The sequence below is a fragment of the Notolepis coatsorum genome (assembly GCF_963971535.1).
Source record: "Notolepis coatsorum genome assembly, chromosome: 2".
Taxonomy (NCBI): Eukaryota; Metazoa; Chordata; class Actinopteri; order Aulopiformes; family Paralepididae; genus Notolepis; species Notolepis coatsorum.
In genome coordinates, this window is record NC_140166.1 from 148,477,254 (window position 1) to 148,501,339 (window position 24,086).

At 42.1% G+C, this 24,086-nt stretch overlaps 1 long non-coding RNA gene across 1 annotated transcript in view; it reads left to right on the forward strand.

Annotated features, from left to right (window-relative positions):
- Positions 1-23,354, forward strand: part of LOC311224386 — a 38,367-nt gene extending 15,013 nt beyond the window's left edge. The window contains exons 2-3 of the long non-coding RNA XR_014619437.1: positions 14,917-15,049; positions 20,631-23,354. This is a non-coding gene — a long non-coding RNA (uncharacterized lncRNA). The remainder of the gene's footprint in view (positions 1-14,916; positions 15,050-20,630) is intronic.
- Positions 23,355-24,086: the final 732 nt, after the last annotated feature.

Genomic DNA, 24,086 nt, shown 5'->3' on the forward strand with positions numbered 1-24,086 from the left:
CTATCAATCAAACCAATAAAACAATCTGTCAAACAATCAATCAATCAAACCATCCACGTTCAGTACCTATTATCACCCCGCCGGCACACCTTTCATAAAAGTGCCTGTAACTTCTGTTCTAAATAATTTACCTCCACTTTTATCTTTTGTTGACGTTTTTTAACTTGTAATTGTGAACGAACGAAGACATGCAGAAACAAACGGTTTTTTGCATTGTGTACATCAACTTGTCGTCTTCAAATGAGCCCAACCATTTCCCCATAGTTATAATATAAAATATAGAAATAGCTCCGCTAAGATCATGAGATATGCTAGAATCGTCCAGGAATCCTGGCAACCCACAGTCATTTTCCGGATTTTTGGCCGGCACCCAAAGTGTTAAAATGACAAACCGCATCACACTTTAAAACACGTTCATTTTATAATCCTCACTCTCCGCAGAAGATAAATGACATCATGGGATCGGAGGCTACACTTTCGGCGTACTCGCCGATACCAATACCAGCATTTTAGGCAGTATCTGAGGCATTTCCGATACTGGTATCGGTATCGGAACAACTCTACTAGTAACGTTAGTGCCAGCTTGCTTGCTGTTGCTGTGGCCTTGTGTTTTGAAAGCGCTCCAATCCTTACTGAGCGGTGTGGAGGATCTAACGGTGATCCGAGGCTTGTTCAGTAGTGGTAGAAATCTGTTATCCAATTGTTGAATTATCTGTGGTGACCATACATGGCTGTTCTTTTATTTTATTATAATTTTTATTATTATTAGCCGTGACAGCCTCAGATATTAGCCCTTCATTAGCAAAATCCAGAACTAACATTAGTTTAGCAGTGTTTCTCATCTGTTTATATGACGTACATTATCCTAGTTTAGCTTGGCTTAGGAGTCCATGGTAAAGTTGTACAATTTACAGTTTACCAAACAATAATTTTTCGATCTTCTGTAGATGTCCACAATATTGCATTTAGTTGTATTTTCATTTAATTTAGTGTACTTTCTGACGAGGACGTGGTCTTAGTTTGTCCAATGCGACCCTGGAAACACCACTTGGAAGACAAAAACATCTGATCGGCCAAAAACAACAGCTGCCTGCACCAATAACCAATTGGATGTTTTGGATCAAATGCAATTCAATATCATAGGCGTATATTTATAGATCAGAACTATAGCAGTGCATCTGTCTATTAGGGCTGACCTTCGAAGCTTTTTTTGGCAATCGAAGCTTCGGGGCCGAGCTTAGATTTTAATTCGAAGCTTCGATTTTTTTTTTACATTTTTTTTTTTTTATTATAATATATTTTTTAATTTTTTTTTATCTTATGTTGTGGGACTTGTACAGCACTTTGGTAAACTTTGTTGTTTTTAAATTAAATTTAGATGTATCACTTTGGAAGGTGTTCGGCTGTTGTCCGAATACTAGTGAACATTGAAAAATAAAGGCACAACATTTAGAGACGTCCCCGTCGTAGTATTCTGGTGCAGGGACATGTGGCTCCCTGTACGGGGGCGCGACAGGTGGGGTAGGCTGGGCTGTGATATGCATCAAAACGGTTACATTGTTTTTTTTTTTTTTTAACTTCGAGCCCTACTGTCTATATACACCCATGTGTTTTTCAGTTATTTTGAAAATCTTTCATCGTCAGCCTCCAATTTGTTAGCCTTGGAAAAGAGCGCTACCTGTATAGCTGGTTAAGGACTGGTGGTTCTTGCTTGGCTTTCTGTGTTTCGCCGGTTTTATAGCAACACTACTATCACCCACATCTATTTTATAGCAACACTACTATCGCCCACATCTAAGAAAGGAGATCCCCCTTGAACGGCCCTTCTAAGGTTTCTCCCCTCCACATTGCCTGTGGTGCTTTTTTCCTATTGCTAGGCTTTTAGTGAGTTTTTCCCTACCTTCGCGTGGGGTATGTCTGGCCTGTCTGGGTGTTGCATTCATTCATTTATTTATTTTACATTTTAATTTGGATTTCATGGTGTTTTGTTCTTGATAGGGATGCCCCGATCACGTTTTTTGCCACCGATACCGATCACCGATCGTCGTGATCCATATCGGCCGATACCGATCCGATACCGATTGTTTTTGATTAAAAAGAAATTAAAAATTATTTTATATAAAAAGTTTTTTTTTATTTATTTTTTATAAAATATATATATTATATAATTAGACTTGTACTTGTATTATCTGCGACTGCGAGACATCGCCACCACGCAACAAGTCAAAATGCTCACTATCTGCAAACAGCTCCACTGTCTGTGTGTACTCTAGTAGCCCAGCTCAAAAGGATTCTCCGGCGCTGCAGCGGGACCCCATTGGTAACGTTAAGTGCTTTGGTCGTTTCACATTCAGCAAGCCCTCAGCTCGAATACGCATTAAATCAATGTTATAAGACATTGATATCAAGAGCTATCTGTAGCTACTGCTAGCCGGCTAGATGACGTTAAGACAGAACTTTAGTTCAATGGGACATTTCGTTTAAACGAACGTCAGCTAACGCAAGCTAACTGAGGTATGAACATGAACTACTAGACTTTCTGGATAATTTGTTGATATCAGGAGCTATCGGTAGCTAGCCGGCTAAATACCGTTAGACAATGCCTACTAAACGTGAATAGTTGACTGGGTAATTTTGTTTAAACAGTAACGATAGCTAGGTAGCTAACGTTAGCGCAGGTCGAATGCAGTGCACTACAGACTCGAGCAGAGGAGCCGCACCTCTTTGTTTACAAACTCTACACGGGGGCGGGCGGGGCTAGGGAGGAGGAGCAGCGGCAGTTTGCAGGTCGTGTGTGTCTGAGACAGACAGCGAGTGAGAGCTTCGCTTGATCGGTTTCCGCTATCGGCGAATATGACTAATTATCGGAATTCACAGATTGCATATTTATACTGAGTATCGGCCGATAACGATCGGTGGCCGATCGATCGGGGCATCCCTAGTTCTTGATTTATTGTGATGTTTCTTCTTGATTTGTTTAACACAATGGCCGCCAAGAACGAGTTAACTCGTTATAGCCCACCAATCGTTGGCTGCCAACAACGAGTATACTCGTTATTATGATCGTTATTTCTTTTATTCGCTATTTCGATTCATAATTCATCCTGCTATGGTGTAGGACTGTGTTGCACTCTGTCTGAGACCGCAACGGTGCGATACTGCCGCCTAACGCCTTGCGGCAACTATTGCAACCAGGGAGCGAAATTAACTTTTTGACTCACCGGCCAGTGGCGGGTAGATGGGAAGAATCTACCCGCCAAGCAGATTTCTTACCTGCCAACTTTTTTTTGATTAAAAAAAAAAAAGTATTTTATATATTTTTTTTTTTAAATTAAATATATATATTATATAATCATACTTGTAGTTGTATTATCTGCGAGACATCGCCACCTCGCTGTCTGCAAACAGCTCCACTGTCTGTGTGTATACTCGAGTGGCCTCCAGCTCCAGCAAGGATTCTCCGGCGCTACAGCTGGACCCTAAACTCTTACATTCAGCATGAAAGGATTCTCCTGCGCTGCACCTGGACCCTAGTCAGCAGCCCGCATGCTGATGTGATGTAACTGGACACTTGCTGCAACAGTTGTTGATGTCGGGAGCTATCAGCTGGATAACGTTACACAATGCCTCATGTATTAAACTAAAAGTGAATAGTTGACTGGGTCATTTTGTAACAGTAGCTAACATCAGCTCACGGAGGTCTCTCTGACTAGACTAACGTCAGTCACGGTGACTGTGTGTTTACATGCAGCATACAGAAACAGGTAGGGGAGGTTTAGGAGCAGCAATGCGCGAGTGTGCTCAGACAGCGAGTGAGAACTCCGCTCAGAATTGGATCATGATTTTCGGTTTTCACATGACCATTTGATTGGCCGCCACACGGCGGGCAGACCTCATAGTGGGAGGCGCCAAACGTATAAACTGAGCGCAAATGGCGGGTGGCGCTCTCTAGTTTCGCCCCCTGATTGCAACTATTGTTTTCCTGGCCGAGCTGCAGCGTGCAGGCAGGGTCTAAACACTCCAGCAAGGCAAGCGCTCATAATGATGCATCGACGAGGCTCCACCGTTCATTTTCTTTGGTGGTAAACGTGGGACACACTATCGCAACCAGTATTTGGAATGGCGATCAGATAATTGGATTATTCTTTTTGCAGTACATCATAGACAAGGTAAGGACTATATATTATCAATCTTGCGTTGATCCTAGGGGTGTAACGATTCGACCTCACAACGATTCGATTACGATTCTTCAGGCAATGATTCAATGCATCATGAAATCTCATTTGACCACTATTCGATGAATTTTTGATACATTTCCGATACATTTTCTATCAGTTAATTCCCCCAAAAATGTTGAATACACAAATGTGGCTGGGGGAGCATGAATGGACTATAGGTAAATTTTTTTTTAAATTATTTAATATATTTTTGATTATAATCGATTCTAACATATTCAAATCGATGCATCGAATCGAACACATTAGGATCGATGCATTTCGATTAATCGATGCATCGTTACACCCAGGGAACAAAATAAACTTTTTGACTTACCAGCCATTTGGCTGGTCGATTTTAAAAACGACCAGCCAGGCAGATTTTTTACCAGCCAAAAATTATAAATAGCTTTTTAGTATATCGCCATGTGTTATTATTACTATTTAATACTCTCATATGCTATTTTCAATTAATATCATAAAAAACATAAGGAATATTAGCATAATTTTGAGTGGACTGAAGGAATGAGTCAGCGTTAATAGTTTTAAATGCAAATAATTTATTGAAACATAGAAGTGGGGTCGGGACACACACACACACACACACAGTGTTTCAACTCACCACTCCCGCATCATATTGTAGTCTAGTCTGTCTTCAAACTTCCACTCCTCTCGAAACTTTTTTATATTTGAATATCAACATTATCTGTCCATCCTCAGTAATCCTCAGTTTACTATAATATACTCCTGTCCTGAGTCCTGACTCGAGACTTCATCGTCTTTCCAAACGCACGCACACACACAGAGAAAGGGAGCGTGCCCCCATCCCCCCCCCCCCCCCCCCATTTCCCTTTCCCCAGTCCACACTGTCTGCTGTTCTCTATGGCTCTGCGCCTCTGCCTCTGATCAGGATTAGCTTGTTAGCTTACGCTAACGTAACGTTCATTTCGGGCGATGTGGGCATAAAGGAATGGCGACGATGCAACGCATGTTGGATGCATTTGACCCGTTGTGAGAGAAAAAAAACACGGCACAGACTTATTTCAGCTCGCAAAATAGGCGCACTGCTGTATAGCCCTGCTCTGCTTTAATGCGAGCAGAAGCACGGACTGGGCCTGATATGACTTGCGGAGTTGCCACTAGGGATGGGAATTGATAGGATTTTATCGATACGATTCCATTATCGATTCTGCTTATCGATTCGATTCCCTTATCGGTTCCTGATCAATTTATAATTTAAATAAATAAATTGGAAATGCAACAGAACTAAGCTGGTTAGAATAACAACATGCAACTTGACATTTCTGATTGTCATTTATTGTTGAGCCCCCATGTCAGAAAAATACAAAAACTGTAAAAAATAAAACATAGCCTACACTTAAATAAAATTATGTATTTGAGATTCTCTTAAAATGTATTTATTTTTTTATTCTTAAACTAATTTAATCTATTGAATAACGACCTGTTGAATGTAACTACAGTTCAATATCTTAAACTAATTTAATCTATTGAACCGTAGTTGCATTCAACAGGTCGTTATTCCTCTGACTTCTCTGACACACACACACACGCACACACACACCTCCCTCCCTCCCTCCCCGGGCCCCTGTCCTGTAAGCTATGGGCTCGTCACGCTCGTGTTGCTACACAGACCTGTTTTGTATGTTACAATTAGGAACCGGTTGCCACGGGTTTTTTAAAAATAAGAGTATCATATGAACCGAACGTTGCTAGCTGCCGGAGCCATAGATATTATGACTGGAGGGGGGCGGAGCTGAGCGATCATGGAGTAGACGTGTTTCACATGAGCTCCCTTCTACCGTGCTGAATATACGTTTCTCCCCATTAGTCTTTATTTTATTTTTATTTGTTTTTTATCTGTTTGCTAGGTCGTCGTGTTTAGTATACTGTCGTCGACTTTTTTCGACTTTCTGCGATGACGGGAGTGGAAACCAGAGCCATGAGCACCCCATCCAGCAAACCACCACCACCAGGCCTGGCCGCATCGTCGTCCGGTGTCGGGGAAATAAGCGAAGCTGTGCTCTTGGTCATGACCAAGCTACACGCAGACTCTGAGGCACGCGTCGCTGAAACACAGAAGAAAGTGTTGGCGGATTTTTGTGTCAACCTCCGTCGTGAGATATCGGAAGAGATACGGCTGGCGGTGGTCCCGCTGACAGACAAGATGGAGTCGATTCACGCTGCCTCATCGGCTAATGCTAACGAACTAGCCATGCTAACGACGGAGGTATCATTACAGTGCGAGAAGATGGCGGGTCTCGAATCCGCCCTGCTGGCTAGGCAGGCTGAAGTCAACAAACTACAGTCGGCAATGGAGGAGATGCAGTCCCGGGATAGACGCCACAACGTCAGGATTGTTGGAGTACCGGAGGCCAGCGGTGAAGGCCGTCTCTCTGAGACCATGCCCGAACTGCTGCAGAAAATACTAGGGACGGACGTCCTCCCTTCGCCTCCTGTCTGTGAGTCGGCCTACAGAGCGGGCAGGTTTTCTCCCGGCGTGAACAAAGAGCCGAGGCCCATCATAGTCAAGCTGAACAGGCTTCAGCAGAGAGAACTCATCATGCGGTCGGCTCGTACCAGAAGGGGTAATCTGAGGCTAGGCGATCACAAAGTGGCCATTTTCGAGGACTTTACGCCGGAGGTTCAAGCACAGAGAGGCGAATACAAGGTGGTCCTGACTAAGCTATGGAAACTAGGCCTGAGGCCCATGTTATTCGCTCCCGCGAAATTATCTGTATTGGAGAAGGTCGATGGTCAGCGTTCATTTTGGTCGTTGGCTAAAGCGAAGGAATATCTCGCGGGGATACCCGAGACTGTTGCTTGATATCTATGTCGGGTGAGTGACTTGGCGGTGTGGGCCTATACACATTGATTAGGTCGACTATTCACAAATACTTGCTGTCATGCCCAGACATGCTAACTGCCCACTGCCCATCCTACTAGCGGGGCTTCCCAATGACTTACTTGCTAAAGCTGACCTCATGGTCGTACTTGTGTATCGCCTCTTTGGAAGCTAACGAGCTAGCTGAACAATGTACATAATAGGCTAACGTGCTATCCGGATTCATCACTAGCTTACGCGCTAGCCTCGGGCTAGCTAAGCGGGCTTCGTCTATCGTCTGCGCTGAGACATTCGAGACCCGTTAATGGTTACGTATTTTGGTTGCTGTTGCTGTTCAAAGTGACATTGGTTTGCACAATTCAAGAGTGATCGGGTCCTTAACTAACTTCTGGTATGCTTTTATTTTTATATCCAGGTTGTTTTGAGCTTTGGGATCCAATAGTAGAAGCCAAGGTCGGTTGAATATGCATATACAATATATGATAACAGGTTTGGTCGGGTATGGCTTGCACTTTATGGCTATATGGTTATATGGCTTGCACTTTAACCATAACCCTCTTTTCCTTTTTTTTCTTATTGTCGCTGTTTTTATGTCATCTGTATGCGCGATTTAAATGTGATCCGATTCTACCTTGGACTAACTGCTGATATGCCTTAATTTTGTTTTGAATTTTCCGTGATCCATTTGTGCTATAACGTTGCGACATTAATATGCAGACTCCAAGGTAGATGGTTACAGGGTTGATGTTGAGTAATTATATAATAATGGCAAATTTTTCCATTATAGCGGTCATGTTAGGGCCAAGGCTCACGTTGGCTCTCGACCGAATATACATAAAATATGTGATAACAGGCTGGCTTAGGTTTAGCTTTGCTTGCACTTTAGCCATAACCCTCTTTTTCCTTTTCCTATTATTGTCGCTGTTTTAATGGCATTTGAATGAGCAATTTAACTGTGATTTGATCCTACCTTAGACTAACTGCTGATATGCTTTGATTTTGTTTTGAATTTTCCTTTATCCATTTATACTATAACGTTGCAACATTAATATGCAGACTACGAGGTAGATGGTCACAGGGTTGATGTTGAGTAATTATATAATAATGGCAAATTTTTCCATTATAGCTGTCATGTTAGGGCCAAGGTTCACGTTGGCTCTCGAACGAATATACATAAATATGTGATAACAGGCTGGGTCAGGTTTAACTTTGCTTGCACTTTAGCCATAACCCTCTTTTTCCTTTTCCTATTATTGTCGATTCTTACATAGGTTATGTCATTTCAGCCGTTGTGCCTGATCAGAGGGACTGCTTCAGGGGTGCACTTTAACCATAACCCCTTTTTTCCCTTTCTTATTATTGTCATTGTTTAATTGACATTGTTCACACAATTTTGCACAATTAACCTGTGACCCGATCTTGCCTTAGACTATCGGCTGGGATGCTTTAATTTAATTTTGTTTTGAATTTTCCTGTACCCATTTGGGCTATAACATTGCGACGTTGAAGCGCAGATTCGGAAATAGATGGTTGCAGGTTGATGTGGAGTTATTATTTAATAATGGCTATTTTTACCATTATGGTTGTCTTATGTTGGGGCCAGGGCTCAGGTGGTTTTCGACCGATATCTTTATTGAATTTTATTTTTATTATTATTTGTGTTTATTGGACTAGTGGGGGTTTACTCAGGGGTTTATCTAGAGGGGGGTTGGAGTGGGGAGCGTCTTATTGGATCCATGTCTCTAGTGGGAAGTGATAGGAAGATGACCATCCTCAGTGGATGGGGCATAGGGTGGGGATTGGAGAGTGGGTATAGGGGGGCTTATAATAGGACGGGTGGGTTAGGGTTTAGAGTAGAAGGAGGGGGGGTTGTAGCTGGGGTGGTATTTTTATGTGTTTTATGTACTGTTGTCTTATATGTGTGTAATTGTTCCTCCTCTGAACTCCTGGGATTGACCGTCTGGGCCCGCCTGGATCAGCGCCTCTGTACTCAGCCTGGCTGCACTGGTATGTTCTCTACGCATTTAGACGAGCTCGACCATGGCTAAATTGAATATTTTAATTTGGAACGCAGGAGGGCTTAACGCCCCACACAAGCGTGCCAGTGTCCTTTGGCTATTGAAGAGGAGAAATATTGACCTTGCTCTCCTTAGTGAGACGCATTTATTGGTAGGTGACGTGTCAAGACTGGCAAATCGGCAATATCACGTTATCTCCTCATCCTCAGCCGATGATAAGACGAAAGGAGTAGTCATAGTTACAAGACGTAACCTTGATATCAAAGTCTTGGATGTATGGTCGGACACGGAGGGAAGGATTACTATAGCAAAAGTTGAATTCTTGCATAGGAAGATGGCTATAATAGCATTGTATGCTCCTAACACATTTGATTCAGCATTCTATAATACAATCACGAAGAATATGTTGGAACTTAATGGATACGCTCTCATTGTGGGTGGCGATTTTAATGCGTGCTGGGATGCGGAGATGGATAGGTCCGGGCCCTCTGAAACGAGCGACCAAAAACGGGCCTCTAAGGCCCTTAGGATATGGGCCAAGGACACGGGGCTCACAGACCTTTGGCGCTTATCCAACCCCACCCTCAAAGATTACTCACCTGTCAGCCAGACACAAAAGCTTCTCTCGAATTGACTATGCATTCGCGTCCCCTAATATGTTTGATAGTTTCGATGTCTCATTGGTTCCCTTGGCTCTCTCAGACCACAAGGGGATTTTCCTTACGGCAACCTTTGGCAGGCTCTCCGCAAGAGCTCCCAGATGGCGTTTTAATTCGACCTTGCTAAAGAACGATGACTTCTGTTCTGAGTTCAGGAGTAAACTAGCTGAATTTTTGCAGATCAACGTTGGCACAGTAGAAGACCCTAGGGTCCTGTGGAACGCATTGAAAGGATTTATCAGGGGTCATGTCACACTATTTGCCTCCAATTTGCGAAAATCCCGGTCAAAAAAGCTAGAAGGACTGGAATCATTATATGCGGACCTATACGCATCCTTGCAAACTAACTATAATGAACGACTAAACACACAACGTAAGATAGTCAAAAAAGAAATAAACTCCATACTTAAACAACAGTCTGAGTTCTTGATACATAGGACAAGACAAAATTACTATTTTCACGGCTCCAGACCTAGCCATCTATTGGCAATGAAAATACGCTCAAATGATCATTTCTCGGATATCCCCTCGATTAGGACGAGCCAGGGTGCAGTCACTACTGATTCGAAAAAGATCAATGACACTTTTAAAGAGTTTTACTCACAGTTATATAGCTCAGAGGGTAATCTTGATGACTCTAAATTTGAATCGTTCATTGGCGGGCTTGAGATACCCCACATTTCTGAGGAAGAGGCCAAGGAACTGGGGAGACCGATTACTCTCGTGGAATTGAGGGAGACGATTGTTGAAATGCAGAGGGGTAAGGCACCAGGCTGGGATGGTATTCCACCCGAAGTGTATTTAGCTTTCTGGGACCAACTGGGTCCATTGATGCTCGATATGATCAATCACGCTATCGAACAAGGGGAGTTCTCAAGAGATGTCAATATGGCGTTGATTTCTTTACTTCTCAAGAAGGACAAAGATCCCAATGATTGTGGTAGCTATAGACCCTTGAGTCTTCTCGGGGCCGATTTAAAAGTGTTTCGCCAAGGTGCTGGCCCGTCGCCTGCAGAGATTTATGTCTGTATTGGTACACTGCGATCAAACTGGTTTTATCCCGGGGCGTCTGGCTGCAGATAATCTTAGGAGGCTGTTGCATGTAATCGATAACAGTAAAGACAATACAACTCCATCCACAGTTCTGTCTTTGGATGCCATGAAGGCATTTGACAGACTTGAGTGGTCATACCTGTGGAAGGTACTTGAGGTCATGGGTCTTGGGAAGAGTTTTATTCATATGATTAAAGTCCTGTATGCCTCGCCGTCTGCGATGATACTGACAGGCAAAAACTGTTCCACACTCTTTCCAGTCTCCAGATCTTCTAGACAGGGTTGTCCTCTGAGCCCAGGACTGTTCGCGCTTTCCCTCGAACCTTTGGCCCAATTTATTAGGCAATCAGAGGACATCGTCCCCATAATGGTCAATAATACTCCACACAAAATTGCTCTCTATGCGGATGACCTGCTGATTTTCATGGACGACCCCTCCCGGTCGGCCACAAAATTATTGAGGATAATCGACGACTTTGGTAAATTGTCAGGCTTTAAGATTAACAGGAACAAATCAGCCTGCCTACCTCTTAATGAACTGGCCAAGGCGGTACGACTACCAGCTGATATCCTAGTAGAACATTTTAAATACTTGGGCATAGAGATATTCCCCACGCTGAACCAAACTACTAAGTACAACTTCACGGGTACTTATGATAAAATACGCCAGGATCTAGACAGGTGGTCGTCCCTTCCTAACTCCTTACAAGCCCGGGCTTCCATAATCAAAATGAACATCCTGCCTAGGATAAATTTTATTAGCTCAATGCTCCCCCTGCCCCCTCCAATAGACCACTGGCGCAAGGTACAATTGATGGTGTCTAAGTTTATCTGGAATAACAAACGCCCGAGAATCAAAAGGGCTACTACTCAACGTAGAAAACAAGATGGGGGCCTCGCAATCCCTGATTTTAAACTTTATTTTTGGTCCTTTTCACTGAGACCTCTGATGTGCTGGCTAGACCCTGTAGAGGCTGTATCGTGGCGCTCCTTAGAAGCGGCGGCGGTATCTCCGCTAAGATTGCAGGATGTAGTGTACTCCACTGTCTCTATTTCGAAATGCCGGCTGAGGTATGGACCGATCATAACTCACGTGATCCAAACGTGGCGTAATGTACAGAGGTCGTGTGGGGTTAAATGCCCATGGCACCTGGACTCTCCAATTTTTAATAACCAGCAATTACTTGTTGGACACAAGCCGGTTAATATTCCTCAATGGCAAAGGAGGGGAGTGCATACTCTGGAGGATATTTATGATAAGAACGGCCTCCGTGCGTTTCAGGACTTAAGAGAATTTTATGATCTTCCCGGCGAGTCCTTCTTTCTTTACCTTCAACTAAGGTCAGCACTGAGGGCGCATGGCGTACCGTGGGCTCAGGCCTTGCACCCACACCCCTTCCTCAGGCTCATAGTGGACAGGACGACATCCAGAGGGTTTGTCTCCGACTTTTATACGCTCTTAATTCAATCCACGTATAAAAATGTATCATTGGATACAATCTGGCGTGTGGATATCCCGGAGTTGGACCCCGAGTTTGACTGGGATGATGTTTGGGCAAATGTGGCATTATCTTCCCGCAACCCCAATCACCAGCAAATTAATTTTAATTATATTCATAGGACCTATCTTACACCTAGGAAGCTATATGCTATGGGACTGATAACCGACTCTCGGTGCACTTTGTGCTCTCAAAAGGCCACTGGCACTTATATGCATATGTATTGGGATTGCCCACCAGTGGCCCGCTTCTGGAGGTCAATAACGGACAAACTTTCAGATCTGTGTGGCTTAACTATCCCATTCACAGCTGTTACGCTACTCCTGAACGATATAACGACACTACCCGCGCCCGTACAACTGAAAAGGGTTGTCCTAGCGGGCGTCACAGCAGCGAAGAAGCTAATAGCAATGAGATGGAAGGAGCCTGAGAAGCTTACAATGATTAACTGGTCCCTAACTCTATTGGATGTGATTTATCTTGAGATATCCACGGCCCGGGTGATCTGGGTAGGGCAGGCTGGAATTGACCTGTGGTTCGCAGCAGCTGAGAAGGTAAAGACCGCAGTGTGCGGCTGAGCGGGGTTGGGGCGCTTGATCGGGGGGGTCCGGCGGTCTCTGGGGAGGGGGAGGAGGAAATGTCTTGTCTGTCTTGTTTTTTGTCTTGTCCTTCTTAACTTTGACTGGGGGGATTTTAGGGGGGGTTGGCATTTAGCTATTCTGCGCTATATGTCAATTCACATGCCATCTCCCCAAGGGACTAATATTGGCAGACTGATTGACCTGTCAACCAACTTGGAGGAAGAATTTCTTTCTTCTTACACTTTACCTTCTGCGAGTTTGGCAGTCTTGAACATGTGTAAGGGATCTAGGCTATCTACAGTAAATCTGCGGCAACACTCTCTTAAACAATCTTTTAAGTCACTCCACTTTGTAAAGGTGGGGAAAGGTTGCCATGTTTTGAAGACCCTTTTTGTTATTGAAGTAGCCATCTATATTTGATAGGTTGGACGCTGTTTCTTTTTCTTTTTGTCTTTATAATTTATTATTCTGTATTATTATTGTTTGTTATTCTCCTGTGAAGTTATGTTTTTTGTTACTGTGGTTATTGTGTTGTCCTGTTTCATGTAATTAATAATAAAAAAAATTTGATCAAAAAAAAAGATATTATGACTGGAGCTGCGCTTGGGGCGGAAATGAGACCCGCACAGGATTTTCAAAATAACGATTTTATCGATATGAACTACACGCCAGGTGGCGGGCAGACCTCTCATTGTTAGTCGCCAAACCTTAAATCTGCCCGCCATTGGCGGTTGGCGGGTACTTATTTTGTTCCCTGGTTACACCCCTACTTGATCCGATAATTTTTTCACGCGATCGCAGCCTGTGTGTGTGTATGTGCCGTTGGCTGCGATAAAAGCACGGAGGACCGGTTTTCCCCCGTCCCCTTTCGTGCATTCATGATGAAACATAATACCGATAATCTAGCGTTGATTTCAGGATGATTTGATAATCAGGCAAGAAATGGCAACGTAAAGGCTGTTTGACGGAGTTCCCTGGGATTACACAGGATCACTCTACAACTATACTCATATTCACCACGGTATAAAACGGAAATGTATGGATGAAAAAATAATCAGTTTTTTTGCACGTTGACCGTAAAAAACCCACTGACAATCGACCGCGTTATTAGATCCTAGGGCTGGGCGATATGGAAAAAAATCATATCGCGATAACGATATGATAATGTTATCATATTTCTCTATCGATAATTATCGAATTGTTATAAGTATTACATTTTTTATTTTTTTTTAACAACAGATGTATGTTTATTTTGCAGCAATTCTTTGTCATTGCCGCCATCTTTAGTGTTACATCCCCTCACACTCCAGTTCTCAGGCTGCAGCTGGTTTAAAAGCGAAAGTAAACCGGCTTCTCTGCTGGCTGTGGCTCCAGGGGAGTTGAACAGTTCTGGCTCTGCTAGTTTATTTTCGATCTTTTGGCACTTTTTTGGTGGACACATGCTAGCACACATAGCCTACTGTGTACAGACGGTTTCAAACTGTATTTTAAATTAGAAAGCAAACAAAATAAATGGACAAGAGAAAAATAAATCTCAATTTGGTCAGTATTGTCATTTGGACAAGCAAAGCCATTACTTTAAGTTGCAGGCAAGAAAGACAAGTCTGTCCACTGTCTCTGGTTTTAAAACAGCCCTGTTGCAGGTCAAAAAAATAAATAAAAAAATAAAAAAAAACGATTTTTAGATTTTTTTTTTATTTCGATATTCGATATCGATTATTAAAATATATCGCGATATTTATCGTTATATCGCCCAGCCCTATTAGATCCATAGCTATAATATAAAATATAGGTTTAGCTCTACAAACAAGGTGAGTGATTACATGGGGTTAATGGGTGGCATGGCCTATGCACTTCCCGGGACTCGATGTGTTAAAGAAGATGTGTCCGGCCCATGGGGACATTAACGTGTGTTGTCGGGCCTTACAAATAAATTTGATTTGATGAATTTCAACGGAAAAGTTAGATATTTGTTTTGTTAGGATTAATGTAAAATGTACTGATATTTCTTTCCTTACTTTCCCCCAAGATTGGTCTGAATATGACCACCCCTCATAGCCTCTCACACCTTGGTTTGAGAGAACCGTCTGTCTGTTTGGTGGACTGCATGAAACCGTCACAGCTGGACCAAGAGAAGAGCTGTTTGGACTGCATGGAAACAAGTATGGAAATGTTGACTTTAACACTTTCTTCGCCAGGCTTATGTACATCATTATACCATCCTCTGCCAGCTCTATTTGTCTATGGAGAAGTTCCCCTTCTTTGCAGGGCTATAACTTTTTAAATTTTATTGCTAAATTGACATTACTATGGCCCATTCAACATCAAGTATCTATTGTTCAGGGTGTAGCAACGTTATACTTTTTCATTCACATATTCATACTAAAATACGGTCTAAAGTATAAATGTTTTTATCGTTTTCTGCAGCTTTCTGCAGAACGTGATTTATAGCCCTAAATGCATTATATTGATGATTGTATACAGTTTGATAGCGATCGGCGCGAGATAAAAAATTTCAAATGGACGTGCTTCTAGAAGTTACTACTTATCATCTGATGTTGACCGGATGGGGGGGGGGGGGGTCGTTTATAATTCCGTGGCCAACGTTAGATGATTCATCTAGTGTGGGTGATATGATCATTAGAGCAGTTTGTATCGAACACGATAAAAAAAAATGCTGAAACTCACCGTAGCTTCCTCGTAGCGTTGGGCGATGAGCGTGGAGCAAAAATATTCCTATTATGGGATGTTTAATATGCGATCCATCTCCAGGTTGTATAATAGTATATACGTCCAAATCATGTTGTTTATCGAGTTATTGGTAACGGATTGCTATCCCTTGTGTCTAGCTCGAGTCCCGGGACTATTAGCGAGTGATCGGACCGAATTGGAATGAGCACCAGTTTCCGTTTCCGGTTTCCGGTTTGGGCGATCTTCCGATCGGCCACCAGATGGCGCTCTTGAACCGTTGGAGGAAGATATAAATGACCACTAACCTCCTTAAAGTAGTTGGAGGCATTACTTAACCAATTAACATTCAAATCACCAAAGACAATCATCTCAACGTCTGAATAATGGGAGAGTAACTCTGCTAGTTTATCAATGGAGCTGATGTCACGTGATTCAGTTAACACTAAAATATCAGAATCAATCTGAGGGACCAGCATCTTCAGATGATCCATATTTAGTTGTTTTACCAGACTCCTTACATTTAAATTAATTAGTCCCAGGCCTTTCCTATGTTTAAAAGAGTGTGGACTAATGAGGCTGATTCAGGTGATAACACAGTGGCATGAAGGAGGGTGAGGGGTCCGCGAGTAGGGTGTGGGATGTAAACAGTCAATCACGTGTCTGGACAGCGTGCCAGAAGTTAGCTACTAGCATACGGCTGCTGTTGCATTTATCTGATCATCTTCAATAATAAAAGGTAGAATTAATCTTTCAGAGGTTTATTCAAAAGTGAACAACAAACTGGAAAATAATACGTTGCAATGGGCAGTGATGTACCTGAACGCGTTCAATGAACGATCGTTCATGAACGCGTTCGTATTTTGGGCGAACGTGAACTGAACGTACTGATTATCCGCTAAATGAACGTTATTGAGAACGCGTTCATTATCAGCGCTGTATAACGGCGTTCAAACGTGCGTTCATTCTCAGCACTCTATTATAACGGCGTTCAAAGGTGTGCCAGATTTCATATGCATTTCAGCCGAAAACCCAGTTAAAACACACCGTAAACAGGCTACAAAAGTATGCGGAAAACCACCCGATCTGGCAACGCGCCTGTCACCCCCTGGCTACGTCATCAGACTCATCACAACAAACAGACCAGACCGGAACAGCGGAATCTGCGAGCAGAAGCCGAGAGCTACAGCAGCAGGTCGAGAGCAGCACCCGCTCAGAGTCAGATCCTACCTCTACGACGTCGGGGTATGAGCATTTAAAAGAGTTTAACGTTTAAGTCGGTACTGACTCAGACGGACAAAATCTAACGTTTGTCTGTAAACTTTGTCCACCCGGTTTGAAGAAAGCAAGTCCGTACATCGACGACGTCGACAGCCAACCTTAAAGTTTAAACGGGAATAAGCAAACATCCTGTTTTTGTTTTCATAATAAAGACAATTCAAGCAACGTTTTTCCTCATGTTTTTGAAAATATACTGTAGAGATGAAAGCTGCAGCTGCTACTAGTGTGGACTGAATGGGCGACACAAAGCGTTATGGAAATGCATTGATTGATTGATTGATAACTTTATTAACAGATTGCCGAATGGGTACAATATACAGTACAGCTCAATATACACAATTGTTAACACTTTGGCTGCCTAAGGTTAAATTCATGATATACCATAGATTGCCAGCGCTATTTGTCTATGGAGAAAGTCCCCTTCTTTGCAGGGCTATAACTTTTTAAATTCTATTGCTACATTGCCATTATTAGGGCCCATTCAAAGTCCTATATGTATTGTTCATTGTGTAGCAACGTTAAACTTTTTCATTCACATATTCATAGTAAAGTATGGTCTAATGTATAAGTATGTTTTCATCTCTTTCTGCAGCTTTCTCCAGAACGTGATATATAGCCCCAAATGCATTATATTGATGATGAAATACAGTTTGATGGCAATCAGCGCGATATAAAAAATTCCAACTAGACGTACTTCTAGAAGTTACTACACGTCATCTGATGGGCGGATGGGCGAGGGGGCGTTTATAATTCTGTGGGCAGCGTTATACCAATCATCTAATGTGGGTCAAATGTTGATAATAGCAGTTAGTATCGAAGACGGTAACGTTACACGCTCAAACTCACCCCAGTCTCCGCGCGCCGTTGGGCGATCATCGTAGAGTAGAAATTCTATCATTATGGGATGGCGATTTACCCGGTCCATCTCCAGCTTGTATAATGGTATATACGTCCAAATCATGTTGTTTATCGAGTTATTGGCAATCGATCGCTATGTAGCGTGATGAGCCAGAGTCACGGGACATGTACCGAGTGGCCGGAAGCAATACGGACGTCTAGCACAACCTCTATGGCACATCCTGTTTAAAGGGGAACTCCAACATTTTGGGAAATTAGCTTATTTAACATCTTCCCTGGAGTTAGACAAGAAGATACATACCTTTTTTGTCTCTGTGCGTGCATTTTAGCTTTGGGAATAGACGCTCCGTTAGCATAGCTTAGCTTCATCACTGGAAGTGAGGCAGGACAGTAGCCTTACAGTGCCTTACAGTGTATTGCAAGGTCTGACATTGACCAAACTTGATATGCATGACCTTGGTGGGCTCTAGGTCAACTCCTGAAAAGGGGGTCAATGTCAGACTTTGCAATCAAAAGTTAGGGGGCTAATAACCCTTGCCATAATTTCAGTGCGCCCCCTAACTTTTGATTGCAAGGTCTGACATTGACCCCCTTTTCAGGAGTTGACCTAGAGCCCACCAAGGTCATGCATATCAAGTTTGGTCAATGTCAGACCTTGCAATACACTGTAAGGCACTGTAAGGCTACTGTCCTGCCTCACTTCCAGTGATGAAGCTAAGCTATGCTAACGGAGCGTCTATTCCCAAAGCTAAAATGCACGCACAGAGACAAAAAAGGTATGTATCTTCTTGTCTAACTCCAGGGAAGATGTTAAATAAGCTAATTTCCCAAAATGTTGGAGTTCCCCTTTAAGCGATTGCGCCGATCGGCCACCAGATGGCGCTCCTGAACCGCCAGAGAGCTCAGTGGGTCCTGCTGGTGGATCTCAGGCCAGCGGAGGGGACATATGAATCCGATCGCAGATTTTTGAAATATTGATATAAGGACGACGTAAAGCGTCCTCCGGCAACTTGAGCATGGCCGGGAATGACGTCTAAAGACGGTTCCCGGCACCCAAAGTGTTAAGAGGATGCAGACCAGAGAAAGACTTTCGTCTTGTTTACATCAGGGTCCCCCATTTTCAATTCATCAGGACATATATGACAAATGAAAAATGCAAATGCCAGTATTCCGATTGCTGTCTGTGGTTCAATAATTTTTACAAATAATAGCTCGCAGCCAGCAACGTATTGAAAAAAGAACTATAAAAATGTAAAAAAAAGAACTATAAACTATAAATTAGTTCTTTTTTGAAACCATGAACTTTAGTTCAAATTTTTTAATTATGAACTATGAACTGAACTAGTTCGTTTTAAAAATTGTGAACTGTGAACTGAACTAGTTCATGTAGAAAGTGAACTTTCCCAACACTGGCAATGGGAAAATGATACATTGCACCGGGCAGAATATACAGTAGCGTGGAGATGCCAAGACATTCTGCCCAGAACAGAGAAAACAAGCGTCTTATCGTCACTAAGCCAATGAAATGGCTTTTCAGAAAATAGTATCAGACCAAACAAGGATAGGCTTTTTTTTATTTATTTTTTATAGCAGACTTAAAAGAGGGTCTAGAATTTCAACAGTTCTTTGTTTTAGAAGACAGACTTTCATCTCCTGCCACAACAGGTGGCTGTTGTGAGTCCATATGAATTCGATGACATTCCCTATGTGAGCACGAATAGAATTGCCTTGTGTTAGCAAAAATAGCCAAAGTCTCACACTACCCAGTCTGTTTGGATGGACTCTGTCAGTTCTAATAAGCGAGGAACATTCCCAAAACAGATTCAACTTGTCAATGAAAGCCATGTTCTGAGCACTGGAGCCAGGTGTGAAGACTGAGGATTCTACTCAACAGGCCAGTGTGGGAATGGGACCAGAGATAAAAACAGACTTTCCGCGTTAACTTAAAAAGTCAAGAAGGAGAATCTCTGGTCAGCTCAGACTTCTGGCGAGCTAGCATAGACTGTAAACATAACAAGCATAGACTGTAAAAGATGAGATTCTCATGTACATGTCTTACTTTATAGCCTTATGTAATAGAAATGTTAAACCTTTGGCCAATATCTCATCAAGTGGAATCAGATCCATTCTGGAGGAAAGCTGGGAACCTTTTCCTTCTTTTCTGATGTTACTGGAGGAGGAAGCTTTATGACAACTTGGTAATAGATCTGACCAGCTGTAGTCGATACAGATCAATCAAATGTAGCTAGTATCACCCTGATATAGGGCTGGGCGATTAATAAATGTTTCTATTAATTCGAATTAATGATCTAGGACGATTTTGAAAAATTAAAATAAAGAATTTGATTCACCTTTTATTTGACAAAAAAATTATGTTTGGTGAAAGTTAGATTTGCACTTTATTAATCCCAATAGGGCAATTCATTCTTGTTTGATGATCAAGAGGCACGTTTTATTTGTTTTAAGTTAAGTTTGGTGAAAAAGCAATTATTGCACTATTAATCCCAATAGGGACATTCATCTTTGTTTGATCAAGAGTAACCTTATATATATATTTTTTTTTAAGTGAAGATTGGTGAAAGTTAGGTTTGCACTTCAATCCCAATAGGGAAATTCATCTTGGTTTGATAATTTTGTGTCAAATAAAAACAAAGGTTATTTGAATGATCCTAGGCGTTTCTAGTTTAAGAGAAAAAAATAGATTAAAATCTGATAATTTTTTTTTTTTAATCTGAGATTTCATTTTTAGGCCATATCGCCCAGCCGTACCCTGATAGCGATATTGGGTATATGATCTGTGCATCCCTATATAGGCCTATTCGTTCAACATGTTACTTTCCTGGCAAGAGTGTAGTGTTTGTTACTTTCAAAAGTAATGGTTACAACAAATTACATTTAAATTCTTCTTCTTTCTAGACTCCGTTGCCTTACAACTGTTTATCTGTGAAGAGGCGGTTCCCCCTGAGCAGCAGGAGAGGAGCCCCAGTCTGGACCAGGAGGAGTCAGAGCCCCTACAGATTAAAGAGGAACAGGAGGAACTCTGGACCAGTCAGGTGGGAGAGCACCTCCAAGGTCTGCAGGAGGCTGATATCATGAAGGTCACATTCAATCCTGTCTCTGTGAAGAGTGAACATGATGAAGAGAAACCTCAGTCCTTGTGGTTTAACCAAATAAAGGACCCAGAGCCCCTACAGATTAAAGAGGAACAGGAGGAACTATGTCAAGATCTAGAGGAGTCTGATAGGTGCAAGATGATCTTACATCCTGTGAAATATGAAAACTATAGTGAGAATACTCTGTCCTCACAACTCAGCCAAACCCAGGACCCAGAGCTCCTACAGATTAAAGTTGAACTACATCAAGGGCTGGAAGAAGCTGATCGCTCCAAGATCACAGTAGACTCTGTGAAATGTGAAGATGGTGAAAAGAATGATCAGCCTCTTCAAACCCAAAGGGAGAGAAACGGAGAAGCATACTCTTTACCCACCACTTCAACTGAACAGATGAAAACAGAACCTGATGCTGAGGACTGTGGAGTATCAGAACCAGCCAGTAATCTAGATCCAGCTCGTGATTTAGAAATTGTAGAACCAACTAGAGATGGCCAGCTCCTCTCTTCAGACTGTTCGGGAAATGAGACTGAAGACCGCGATGATGACAGTTCTGAAACTGAGACTGATGACAGTGATGACGGTTCTGAAACTGAGACCAATGACGGTGATGAATGGAAGGAGACTGCAGGGCCAGATTTGATGACTCTGAAACCAAAGAAGACACAGAAAATACAAAGTTTGTCTAACAGCAGTCCTGGGTTCAGAAAGAAGGGAAATCTGAAGATACACATAAATAAGCATATTGGAGAGAAACCATTTAGTTGTTCAGTTTGTGGGAAAGGGTTCAGTATGAAGCGAGATCTGAGGAGACACATGATGACTCATACAGGAGAGAAACCAGTTAGTTGTTCAGTTTGTGGGAAAGGGTTCAGTATGAAGCAAGCTCTGAACAGACACATGATGATTCATACAGGAGAGAAACCATTTAGTTGTTCGGTTTGTGGGAAAGGGTTCAGTATGATGGGAGATCTGAATAGACACATGATAACTCATACAGGTAAGAAACCATTTAGTTGTTCAGTTTGTGGAAACGGGTTCAATAGGAAATACCATCTGAAGACACACATGATGACTCATACAGGAGAGAAACCATTTAGTTGTTCAGTTTGTGGAAAAGGGTTCAATAGGAAAGAACATCTTAAGATACACGCAATGAATCATACAGCAGAGAAACCATTTAGTTGTTCAGTTTGTGGAAAAGGGTTCACTAGGAAAGAACATCTTAAGATACACGCAATAATTCATACAGCAGAGAAACCATTTAGTTGTTGTGGAAAAGGGTTCAGTATGAAGGAAGATCTGAAGACACACATGAGAACTCATACTGAAAAAAGAAACATTCTGTTAAATTTAAGCTGGGACTAGACTTGAAAAGAAGAGGGAACAGGTCCCAAAACACAGTTTGCAGTTTACATAATAGTAACCCAATGTACCTATTCTAAGCAGTATACTCAATAGGATCCCCATGTACTTATACTAAACAGTATACTCAATAGGATCCCCATGTACTTATACTAAACAGTATAATGTCACGGTGGCCAAATTCTGCCACATTTTGCTAGGATTCTATCACATATTCACAACAATAGCGAATATAACTTACCCTCCGCCGTTTTTATTGGGGTTTCTTACAAATTAACAATGCTTTATTTGTCCTTTATAAGCAGACTATCATTCAAATCTTAAATTGAAAGGTCTGTTGTCCCCCTTTAGACAACAGACCTAACGCTAGCATCGCACCGCATTTGTTAGCCGATCTCGGCCACTGTATTCAGGTGGCGTCTCCTCACCTTTAATCCGGTGCTGACCCCTGGGCCCTGTTCCTCGTACCTGGCTAACTGAGTTAGCCGGATAATTTTCAGGATAGCTTGACTTAAGCCAGACCTTTCCGTTCCCCGACGTCGGATTGTCTAAATCACTATGGCAACATATCAGAAAGTTTGAACCTGCTCCAGTGCAGGGTTAAGTTCAGTTAGCTGGATAAACCATGGCCACACCCTCGCAAAGAAATGCCAGCTCCCTTCCTGAAATATTTCTCACAGTCTAGATCCCATTATACCATTCTGAATTATGTTTTTGTGCTTTGTTTTTCTAGAGGGGGCTTTTGAAATGTAAAATAATAGACCTAAAATGCTGATAATAAATCATATTCAGCCTATAGATTTACTTTGTCCTAAATAATGCATGTCATAGTTATACGGATACGGCGCTTGCGCGTTGCGACACACTGTGGTTATTTTAATAATGCGGAGCATTGCAAATGTGAATCCTGCAGGGATATTTTTAATGAATGAAACCTATCGGGCGTTTGGCTCTGATTAATTTCATATTCTTCGCTGTTGATTTATTTGCTTAACGGAGCGCCCGGATTGTGTTTCATTCAAGCATAAATTGAAGCGTCTTTATGCGTGGACTGTGGATATTAATTACGAGGAATCTGAATCTGTGGATTGTTGAATTGTATCACTGTCACTCACACGTTATTGTGATATTGTAACTGGGATTAAAATGTCTGAGATGCGCTGTTTGACGGATTTGAGAAATTGAATGAGCCTTTGACGTTTTGATGAATTAATTTGAGAATGCATTTATCTGTTCAATCACTGTTATCTGATGATGAACATGAGGTGTCACTGGTATAAACCAAAGGTTAATCAATTCAATGCATGTATGGATGATGTCCGAAACAGATTCAAACCTGATTACTAGTGAAACTGTATAGCCTCCCTCCAAGCCTCTCTGACACGTTATTTCGGGGGTCGTGCCGAACCATGTATTTATATATAAAGTGCATGATACCTAAGCCGAGCACATACAGTACAGATAAGTATCTATTATTTCGTATCAATTAGATACTCTTTGGGCTTGTTTGTATCTACTTATTCTGAAAGAGTTTAACAAATTATTTTCGCTAGCAAGATCTCATTTGATTATTCATTCCATTAAAGTGGAGATGAAGCAGTGAGCATAAATACATATTCATAGCATCACATTAGTATTTAGATAAGCCACAGAAGAAGTCACGTTATAAAAATAAGCAGTTTCTAAGAAAAAACGATTTGTTGTGTACATTTCTGAAGCATTTAGCATTATGGGCGCGGCCATTTTGTTGCTGACGTCATACCGTGGCTTGGGTGTATACACTCTGGTTAGCTGCCTATATTGAATGGGTCGGTCAGCAAATAAAATGTTGCCTACAAAACAACGGGACCGCGGTGGTTCTGTTTGTATTGCTCCTGGCTGTTCAAACTAATTTTAC